Below are 10,000 nucleotides of genomic sequence, written 5' to 3'. Positions count from 1 at the left end.
GAGCCCTGGGACACCTTCCCAGGGTGTTTTCCATGTACCACTAGCCTCTGGTTGACCATCGGTGGTGGTAGGTGATTTACCCCAAAACCACCCTAGGTCACCGTTCCGACCCCCCAGCTACCGTTAAAACGCCTCCGGACACCAGGACACACCTTCCCGGTACCAGAACCAGTCGTAGTTACCGTCACCCAAATTTCATACAACCGTCACCCACGGGCCGAAACACCTTGCCACTACATGGGTCTAGTATTAGGTCCTAGGGTCTCTTTTCGACAACTCCCGACCTCCCTGATATCGAATCGTCAGTTTACATGAGGAGGCTAAACTTTCTATGACGACTCAGTACAACCATACCTCCCTATAATAGTGAAATGTCAAATTCTAGGGCTTTTTGGCCATGGAAAATTCTGAAGCTCGGCACGAGCAAACATGACCCATGCTTGTATCTCCGAAACTATGAGTCTGACAGTTTTGCACCCTTCTGCGGAAAGTTGTGTCTCGTTAAGCCTAAAAAGTCAGTAGAACATTGCGAAACGATACGACCACTCCTTCGACCTGTTTTGGGGTTTTGCAGTTTTCCATGGGGTATTTTGTATGGGGAAAACCGACCCATGCCCGTATCTCCGTACCTAAGCGTCTGACGGTCTTGGACCCCTTTAGGTAAAAGTTGCATTCCGTCGAGCTGAACATTTCACTGGAACATCGCGAAACGATCCGACGACTCCTTCTGGGAGTTTTTGGGGTCGGAAGGTTTTCTGGGACTTAGTCTCTGGAGCAACATTTCTGAAGCTCGGCACGAGCAACCACGCACGTGTCTTATATCTCCGTAAGTATGGGTCTGACGGTCTTGGACACCTTTAGCAAAAAGTTGCGCCCTATCGAATGGAACATTTCACTAGAACACCACGAAACGATCCGACCACTCCTTCTACCTGTTTTGGGGTTTTGCAGTTTTCCATGGGGTATTTTGTATGGGGAAAACTGACCCATGCCCGTATCTCCGTACCTAAGCGTCTGACGGTCATGGACCCCTTTAGGTAAAAGTTGCATTCCGTCGAGCTGAACATTTCACTAGAACATCGCGAAACGATCCGACGACTCCTTCTGGGAGTTTTTGGGGTCCGAAGGTTTTCTGGGACTTAGTCTCTGGAGCAACATTTCTGAAGCTCGGCACGAGCAACCACGCACGTGTCTTATATCTCCGTAAGTAAGGGTCTGACGGTCTTGGACACCTTTAGCAAAAAGTTGCGCCCTATCGAATGGAACATTTCACTAGAACACCACGAAACGATCCGACCACTCCTTCTACCTGTTTTGGGGTTTTGCAGTTTTCCATGGGGTATTTTGTATGGGGAAAACTGACCCATGCCCGTATCTCCGTACCTAAGCGTCTGACGGTCATGGACCCCTTTAGGTAAAAGTTGCATTCCGTCGAGCTGAACATTTCACTAGAACATCGCGAAACGATCCGACGACTCCTTCTGGGAGTTTTTGGGGTCCGAAGGTTTTCTGGGACTTAGTCTCTGGAGCAACATTTCTGAAGCTCGGCACGAGCAACCACGCACGTGTCTTATATCTCCATAAGTAAGGGTCTGACGGTCTTGGACACCTTTAGCAAAAAGTTGCGTCTTATCGAATGGAACATTTCACTAGAACACCACGAAACGATCCGACCACTCCTTCGACCTGTTTTGGGGTTTTGCAGTTTTCCATGGGGTATTTTGTATGGGGAAAACCGACCCATGCCCGTATCTCCGTACCTAAGCGTCTGACGGTCTTGGACCCCTTTAGGTAAAAGTTGCATTTCGTCGAGCTGAACATTTCACTAGAACATCGCGAAACGATCCGACGACTCCTTCTGGGAGTTTTTGGGGTCCGAAGGTTTTCTGGGACTTAGTCTCTGGAGCAACATTTCTGAAGCTCGGCACGAGCAACCACGCACGTGTCTTATATCTCCGTAAGTAAGTGTCTGACGGTCTTGGACACCTTTAGCAAAAAGTTGCGCCCTATCGAGTGGAACATTTCACTAGAACACCACGAAACGATCCGACCACTCCTTCGACCTGTTTTGGGGTTTTGCAATTTTCCATGGGGTATTTTGTATGGGGAAAACCGACCCATGCCCGTATCTCCGTACCTAAGCGTCTGACGGTCTTGAACCCCTTTAGGTAAAAGTTGCATTTCGTCGAGCTGAACATTTCACTAGAACATCGCGAAACGATCCGACGCCTCCTTCTGGGAGTTTTTGGGGTCCGAAGGTTTTCTGGGACTTAGTCTCTGGAGCAACATTTCTGAAGCTCGGCACGAGCAACCACGCACGTGTCTTATATCTCCGTAAGTAAGTGTCTGACGGTCTTGGACACCTTTAGCAAAAAGTTGCGTATAACCATCCTCGTCAATACTCTCGAACACTGTAACTCGATCCGACCACTCCTTGGTACACTTTTGTGGGTTGCCAGTTTCGGTTGGGACTTAGTCTCTGGAGACCAAATTATGAAGCTCGGCGTGGGTACCGGTTTTTCGTGCACGTCAGAGGGCCTCGACCGCCCCGAGAACCCGACCTTCAGGATTTTGGCCATTTTTGGGGGTGCACAAAAGTGTTCGTAATCAACCTCGGATTGTACTTTTCATCATCTAGGGGCACCGTAGGGACCGAAAAAAGTGGTTTCGCATGATAGTCCACCTCGACCCATGTCGACCCTTGCGCGACCCCGACCTTCAGGATTTTGCTCTACGGAAGGGGGTGCACACTTGTGCGACCCCGACCTTCAGGATTTTGCTCTACGGAAGGGGGTGCACAAAAGTGTTCGTAATCAACCTCGGATTGTACTTTTCATCATCTAGGGGCACCGTAGGGACCGAAAAAAGTGGTTTCGCATGATAGTCCACCTCGACCCATGTCGACCCTTGCGCGACCCCGACCTTCAGGATTTTGCTCTACGGAAGGGGGTCTACTTGTGCGCAACCCCGACCTTCAGGATTTTGCTCTACGGAAGGGGGTGCACAAAAGTGTTCGTAATCAACCTCGGATTGTACTTTTCATCATCTAGGGGCACCGTAGGGACCGAAAAAAGTGGTTTCGCATGATAGTCCATCTCGACCCATATCGACCCTTGCGCGACCCCGACCTTCAGGATTTTGCTCTACGGAAGGGGGTGCACACTTGTGCGACCCCGACCTTCAGGATTTTGCTCTACGGAAGGGGGTGCACAAAAGTGTTCGTAATCAACCTCGGATTGTACTTTTCATCATCTAGGGGCACCGTAGGGACCGAAAAAAGTGGTTTCGCATGATAGTCCACCTCGACCCATGTCGACCCTTGCGCGACCCCGACCTTCAGGATTTTGCTCTACGGAAGGGGGTGCACAAAAGTGTTCGTAATCAACCTCGGATTGTACTTTTCATCATCTAGGGGCACCGTAGGGACCGAAAAAAGTGGTTTCGCATGATAGTCCACCTCGACCCATGTCGACCCTTGCGCGACCCCGACCTTCAGGATTTTGCTCTACGGAAGGGGTCCTCTCTGTACAAGGTTTAGGGGTACATTTTCACCCAAAAACCACTATCGCTCATACGAAACAACTCCTCGACATGTGTCTTCTCTGTGAATTTGGCCCCGATCTGACGAGTAGTTTTCGAGATATGCCCCTCTGAAGGTACATATTGGGACTTAGCCGATTTTCACCCATTGCGGTGTCTATGGGGTGTTGGGAATCGCTCTACCGACCAGCCGGTTGGAGATATCGATTCCCGGTCTTCGGCGCGTTTGCTCAACTCCGTAATGCCTACTTTTCGTCCATACACACAACACCTCGCAGAGTTCTCCTTCTGCCAGATATAGCGCGTGCCCCTTTGTTCGTGCACCGTTTTGGCCCGTTTTTCGCACATTGCCTCGAAACCATGCGTCCGACGCTTTTGCGTCCCGAGTATCGATGTTAGAACACCACCGTGGCTAACTTTCGTCCATATACGCCAAACTTCTCAGACACCTCCATCCGAGAGTATTTGGTGTTTTCCCAAGTATTGCATACTTCCAGGGGTTTGCTTCCATACAACTTTTAATGTTCTGTAAAACACCCGCGCATCGTCCGATTGGACTGAAACTGCTCCGGCGCGCTCTCTGCCGTGCTACAACTCTGCGCAAACCATCAAAACCTCGATGCCTGCGTGCGCACCTAGTCATCTGAACTCCGTACACTCTGGCTTAACAGGCCTCTTAGCCCGTTACAACATGGCTAACCCACTGGTAACCGGTAACCGTCACTCGTCCAATGTGGTCCATCACCCGTGCAAGCTGTTTCGCGTGCTTGCGCTTGCTCCGTGAGCAATCCCGCGTGCATTCGGTTGTCTTCCAACAGCGTGTTCGTCTCGCTAGAATCTCCTCCGTGTGTACGCCTGGTGCTATGCAACAAGTTGAAATTTTTCGGGAAGTCAAGTTTTGGGACTTGTACTTTTTTTCAACATTAAATGCAGCTTTTCGCACACCATAGCAACTCGGGCTTCGACTTTCGGGACTTGGTGCTTTTCGCGGATCAAGCCCAATGGACTTGACCCGCTAAAGCTCACCTCCTCTCTATCGCTCCATTCGGGTAGCTATGGTGCACCCCAGCCAGTAGCGCACATGCACCCCATGTCTGGGGCACAAGCACACCACCCACTAGGACACCCTTTCCCGCTGGGTGCAAGTCACTCTACTCCGAGCCCTGGGACACCTTCCCAGGATGTTTTCCATGTACCACTAACCCTTGGTTGGACACCTCTCGGCTACTTGACCCCTTTCCCGGTGGGTGCAAGTCACTCTACTCCGAGCCCTGGGACACCTTCCCAGGGTGTTTTCCATGTACCACTAACCCTTGGTTGGACACCTCTTGGCTACTTGACCCCTTTCCCGGTGGGTGCAAGTCACCGTGCGGAACCTTTCGGCCGCTCTCCCTAGGACTGTGTTGCAGGCAAGCACAGTGGTTCCGCGACCTAGAGACAGCGGCATCCCTTGTTACTGCTACTCCGAGCCCTGGGACACCTTCCCAGGGTGTTTTCCAAGTACCACTAGCCTCTGGTTGACCATCGGTGGAGGTAGGTGATTTCACCCAAAACCACCCTAGTTCACCGTTCCGACCACCCAGCTACCCTTAAAACGCCTCCGGACACCAGGACACACCTTCCCGGTACCAGAACCAGTCGTAGTTACCGTCACCCAAATTTCATACAACCGTCACCCACGGGCCGAAACACCTTGCCACTACATGGGTCTAGTATTAGGTCCTAGGGTCTCTTTTCGACAACTCCCGACCTCCCTGATATCGAATCGTCAGTTTACATGAGGAGGCTAAACTTTCTATGACGACTCAGTACAACCATACCTCCCTATAATAGTGAAATGTCAAATTCTAGGGCTTTTTGGCCATGGAAAATTCTGAAGCTCGGCACGAGCAAACATGACCCATGCTTGTATCTCCGAAACTATGAGTCTGACAGTTTTGCACCCTTCAGCGGAAAGTTGTGTCTCGTTAAGCCTAAAAAGTCAGTAGAACACCACGAAACGATCCGACCACTCCTTCGACCTGTTTTTGGGTTTTGCAGTTTTCCATGGGGTATTTTGTATGGGGAAAACCGACCCATGCCCGTATCTCCGTACCTAAGCGTCTGACGGTCTTGGACCCCTTTAGGTAAAAGTTGCATTCCGTCGAGTTGAACATTTCACTAGAACATCGCGAAACGATCCGACGCCTCCTTCTGGGAGTTTTTGGGGTCCGAAGGTTTTCTCGGACTTAGTCTCTGGAGCAACATTTCTGAAGCTCGGCACGAGCAACCACGCGCGTGTCTTATATCTCCGTAAGTAAGGGTCTGACGGTCTTGGACACCTTTAGCAAAAAGTTGCGCCCTATCGAATGGAACATTTCACTAGAACACCACGAAACGATCCGACCACTCCTTCGACCTGTTTTGGGGTTTTGCAGTTTTCCATGGGGTATTTTGTATGGGGAAAACCGACCCATGCCCGTATCTCCGTACCTAAGCGTCTGACGGTCTTGGACCGCTTTAGGTAAAAGTTGCATTCCGTCGAGCTGAACATTTCACTAGAACATCGCGAAACGATCCGACGACTCCTTCTGGGAGTTTTTGGGGTCCGAAGGTTTTCTGGGACTTAGTCTCTGGAGCAACATTTCTGAAGCTCGGCACGGGCAACCACGCACGTGTCTTATATCTCCGTAAGTAAGGGTCTGACGGTCTTGGACACCTTTAGCAAAAAGTTGCGCCCTATCGAATGGAACATTTCACTAGAACACCACGAAACGATCCGACCACTCCTTCGACCTGTTTTGGGGTTTTGCAGTTTTCCATGGGGTATTTTGTATGGGGAAAACCGACCCATGCCCGTATCTCCGTACCTAAGCGTCTGACGGTCTTGGACCCCTTTAGGTAAAAGTTGCATTCCGTCGAGCTGAACATTTCACTAGAACATCGCAAAACGATCCGACGACTCCTTCTGGGAGTTTTTGGGGTCGGAAGGTTTTCTGGGACTTAGTCTCTGGAGCAACATTTCTGAAGCTCGGCACGGGCAACCACGCACGTGTCTTATATCTCCGTAAGTAAGTGTCTGACGGTCTTGGACACCTTTAGCAAAAAGTTGCGCCCTATCGAATGGAACATTTCACTAGAACACCACGAAACGATCCGACCACTCCTTCGACCTGTTTTGGGGTTTTGCAGTTTTCCATGGGGTATTTTGTATGGGGAAAACCGACCCATGCCCGTATCTCCGTACCTAAGCGTCTGACGGTCTTGGACCCCTTTAGGTAAAAGTTGCATTTCGTCGAGCTAAACATTTCACTAGAACATCGCGAAACGATCCGACGACTCCTTCTGGGAGTTTTTGGGGTCGGAAGGTTTTCTGGGACTTAGTCTCTGGAGCAACATTTCTGAAGCTCGGCACGAGCAACCACGCACGTGTCGTATATCTCCGTAAGTAAGGGTCTGACGGTCTTGGACACCTTTAGCAAAAAGTTGCGCCCTATCGAATGGAACATTTCACTAGAACACCACGAAACGATCCGACCACTCCTTCGACCTGTTTTGGGGTTTTGCAGTTTTCCATGGGGTATTTTGTATGGGGAAAACCGACCCATGCCCGTATCTCCGTACCTAAGCGTCTGACGGTCTTGGACCCCTTTAGGTAAAAGTTGCATTCCGTCGAGCTGAACATTTCGCTAGAACATCGCGAAACGATCCGACGACTCCTTCTGGGAGTTTTTGGGGTCCGAAGGTTTTCTGGGACTTAGTCTCTGGAGCAACATTTCTGAAGCTCGGCACGAGCAACCACGCACGTGTCTTATATCGCCGTAAGTAAGGGTCTGACGGTCTTGGACACCTTTAGCAAAAAGTTGCGTATAACCATCCTCGTCAATACTCTCGAACACTGTAACTCGATCCGACCACTCCTTGGTACACTTTTGTGGGTTGCCAGTTTCGGTTGGGACTTAGTCTCTGGAGACCAAATTCTGAAGCTCGGCGTGGGTACCGACTTTTCGTGCACGTCCGAGGGCCTCGACCGCCCCGAGAACCCGGACCTTCAGGATTTTGGCCGTTTTTGGGGGTGCACAAAAGTGTTCGTAATCAACCTCGGATTGTACTTTTCATCATCTAGGGGCACCGTAGGGACCGAAAAAAGTGGTTTCGCATGATAGTCCACCTCGACCCATGTCGACCCTTGCGCGACCCCGACCTTCAGGATTTTGCTCTACGGAAGGGGGTGCACAAAAGTGTTCGTAATCAACCTCGGATTGTACTTTTCATCATCTAGGGGCACCGTAGGGACCGAAAAAAGTGGTTTCGCATGATAGTCCACCTCGACCCATGTCGACCCTTGCGCGACCCCGACCTTCAGGATTTTGCTCTACGGAAGGGGGTCTACTTGTGCGCAACCCCGACCTTCAGGATTTTGCTCTACGGAAGGGGGTCTACTTGTGCGCAACCCCGACCTTCAGGATTTTGCTCTACGGAAGGGGGTGCACAAAAGTGTTCGTAATCAACCTCGGATTGTACTTTTCATCATCTAGGGGCACCGTAGGGACCGAAAAAAGTGGTTTCGCATGATAGTCCACCTCGACCCATGTCGACCCTTGCGCGACCCCGACCTTCAGGATTTTGCTCTACGGAAGGGGGTCGACTTGTGCGCAACCCCGACCTTCAGGATTTTGCTCTACGGAAGGGGGTGCACAAAAGTGTTCGTAATCAACCTCGGATTGTACTTTTCATCATCTAGGGGCACCGTAGGGACCGAAAAAAGTGGTTTCGCATGATAGTCCACCTCGACCCATGTCGACCCTTGCGCGACCCCGACCTTCAGGATTTTGCTCTACGGAAGGGGGTCTACTTGTGCGCAACCCCGACCTTCAGGATTTTGCTCTACGGAAGGGGGTGCACAAAAGTGTTCGTAATCAACCTCGGATTGTACTTTTCATCATCTAGGGGCACCGTAGGGACCGAAAAAAGTGGTTTCGCATGATAGTCCACCTCGACCCATGTCGACCCTTGCGCGACCCCGACCTTCAGGATTTTGCTCTACGGAAGGGGGTCGACTTGTGCGCAACCCCGACCTTCAGGATTTTGCTCTACGGAAGGGGGTCGACTTGTGCGCAACCCCGACCTTCAGGATTTTGCTCTACGGAAGGGGGTGCACAAAAGTGTTCGTAATCAACCTCGGATTGTACTTTTCATCATCTAGGGGCACCGTAGGGACCGAAAAAAGTGGTTTCGCATGATAGTCCACCTCGACCCATGTCGACCCTTGCGCGACCCCGACCTTCAGGATTTTGCTCTACGGAAGGGGGTCTACTTGTGCGCAACCCCGACCTTCAGGATTTTGCTCTACGGAAGGGGGTGCACAAAAGTGTTCGTAATCAACCTCGGATTGTACTTTTCATCATCTAGGGGCACCGTAGGGACCGAAAAAAGTGGTTTCGCATGATAGTCCACCTCGACCCATGTCGACCCTTGCGCGACCCCGACCTTCAGGATTTTGGCCATTTTTGGGGGTGCACAAAAGTGTTCGTAATCAACCTCGGATTGTACTTTTCATCATCTAGGGGCACCGTAGGGACCGAAAAAAGTGGTTTCGCATGATAGTCCACCTCGACCCATGTCGACCCTTGCGCGACCCCGACCTTCAGGATTTTGCTCTACGGAAGGGGGTCTACTTGTGCGCAACCCCGACCTTCAGGATTTTGCTCTACGGAAGGGGGTGCACAAAAGTGTTCGTAATCAACCTCGGATTGTACTTTTCATCATCTAGGGGCACCGTAGGGACCGAAAAAAGTGGTTTCGCATGATAGTCCACCTCGACCCATGTCGACCCTTGCGCGACCCCGACCTTCAGGATTTTGCTCTACGGAAGGGGTCCTCTCTGTACAAGGTTTAGGGGTACATTTTCACCCAAAAACCACTATCGCTCATCCGAAACAACTCCTCGAAATGTGTCTTCTCTGTGAATTTGGCCCCGATCTGACGAGTAGTTTTCGGGATATGCCCCTCTGAAGGTACATATTGGGACTTAGCCGATTTTCACCCATTGCGGTGTCTATGGGGTGTTGGGAATCGCTCTACCGACCAGCCGGTTGGAGATATCGAGTTGCGGTCTTCGGCGCGTTTGCTCAACTCCGTAATGCCTACTTTTCGTCCATACACACAACACCTCGCAGAGTTCTCCTTCTGCCAGATATAGCGCGTGCCCCTTTGTTCGTGCACCATTTTGCCCGTTTTTCGCACATTGCCTCGAAACCATGCGTGCGACGGTTTTGCGTCCCAAGTACCGATGTTAGAACACCACCGTGGCTAACTTTCGTCCATATACGCCAACTCCGTGCAATGTCTCCATCAACCTGTTTTTGGGTGAAAACCCATTTCTGGGACTTAGCCGATTTTCACCCATTGCGGTGTCTATGGGGTGTTGGGAATCGCTCTACCGACCAGCCGGTTGGGGATATCGATTCCCGGTCTTCGG

Source organism: Anopheles nili (assembly GCF_943737925.1).
Source record: "Anopheles nili chromosome X unlocalized genomic scaffold, idAnoNiliSN_F5_01 X_unloc_4, whole genome shotgun sequence".
Lineage (NCBI taxonomy): Eukaryota > Metazoa > Arthropoda > Insecta > Diptera > Culicidae > Anopheles > Anopheles nili.
The sequence above is the reverse complement of the archived record's forward strand: the minus strand, read 5'-3'. Positions refer to the sequence as shown.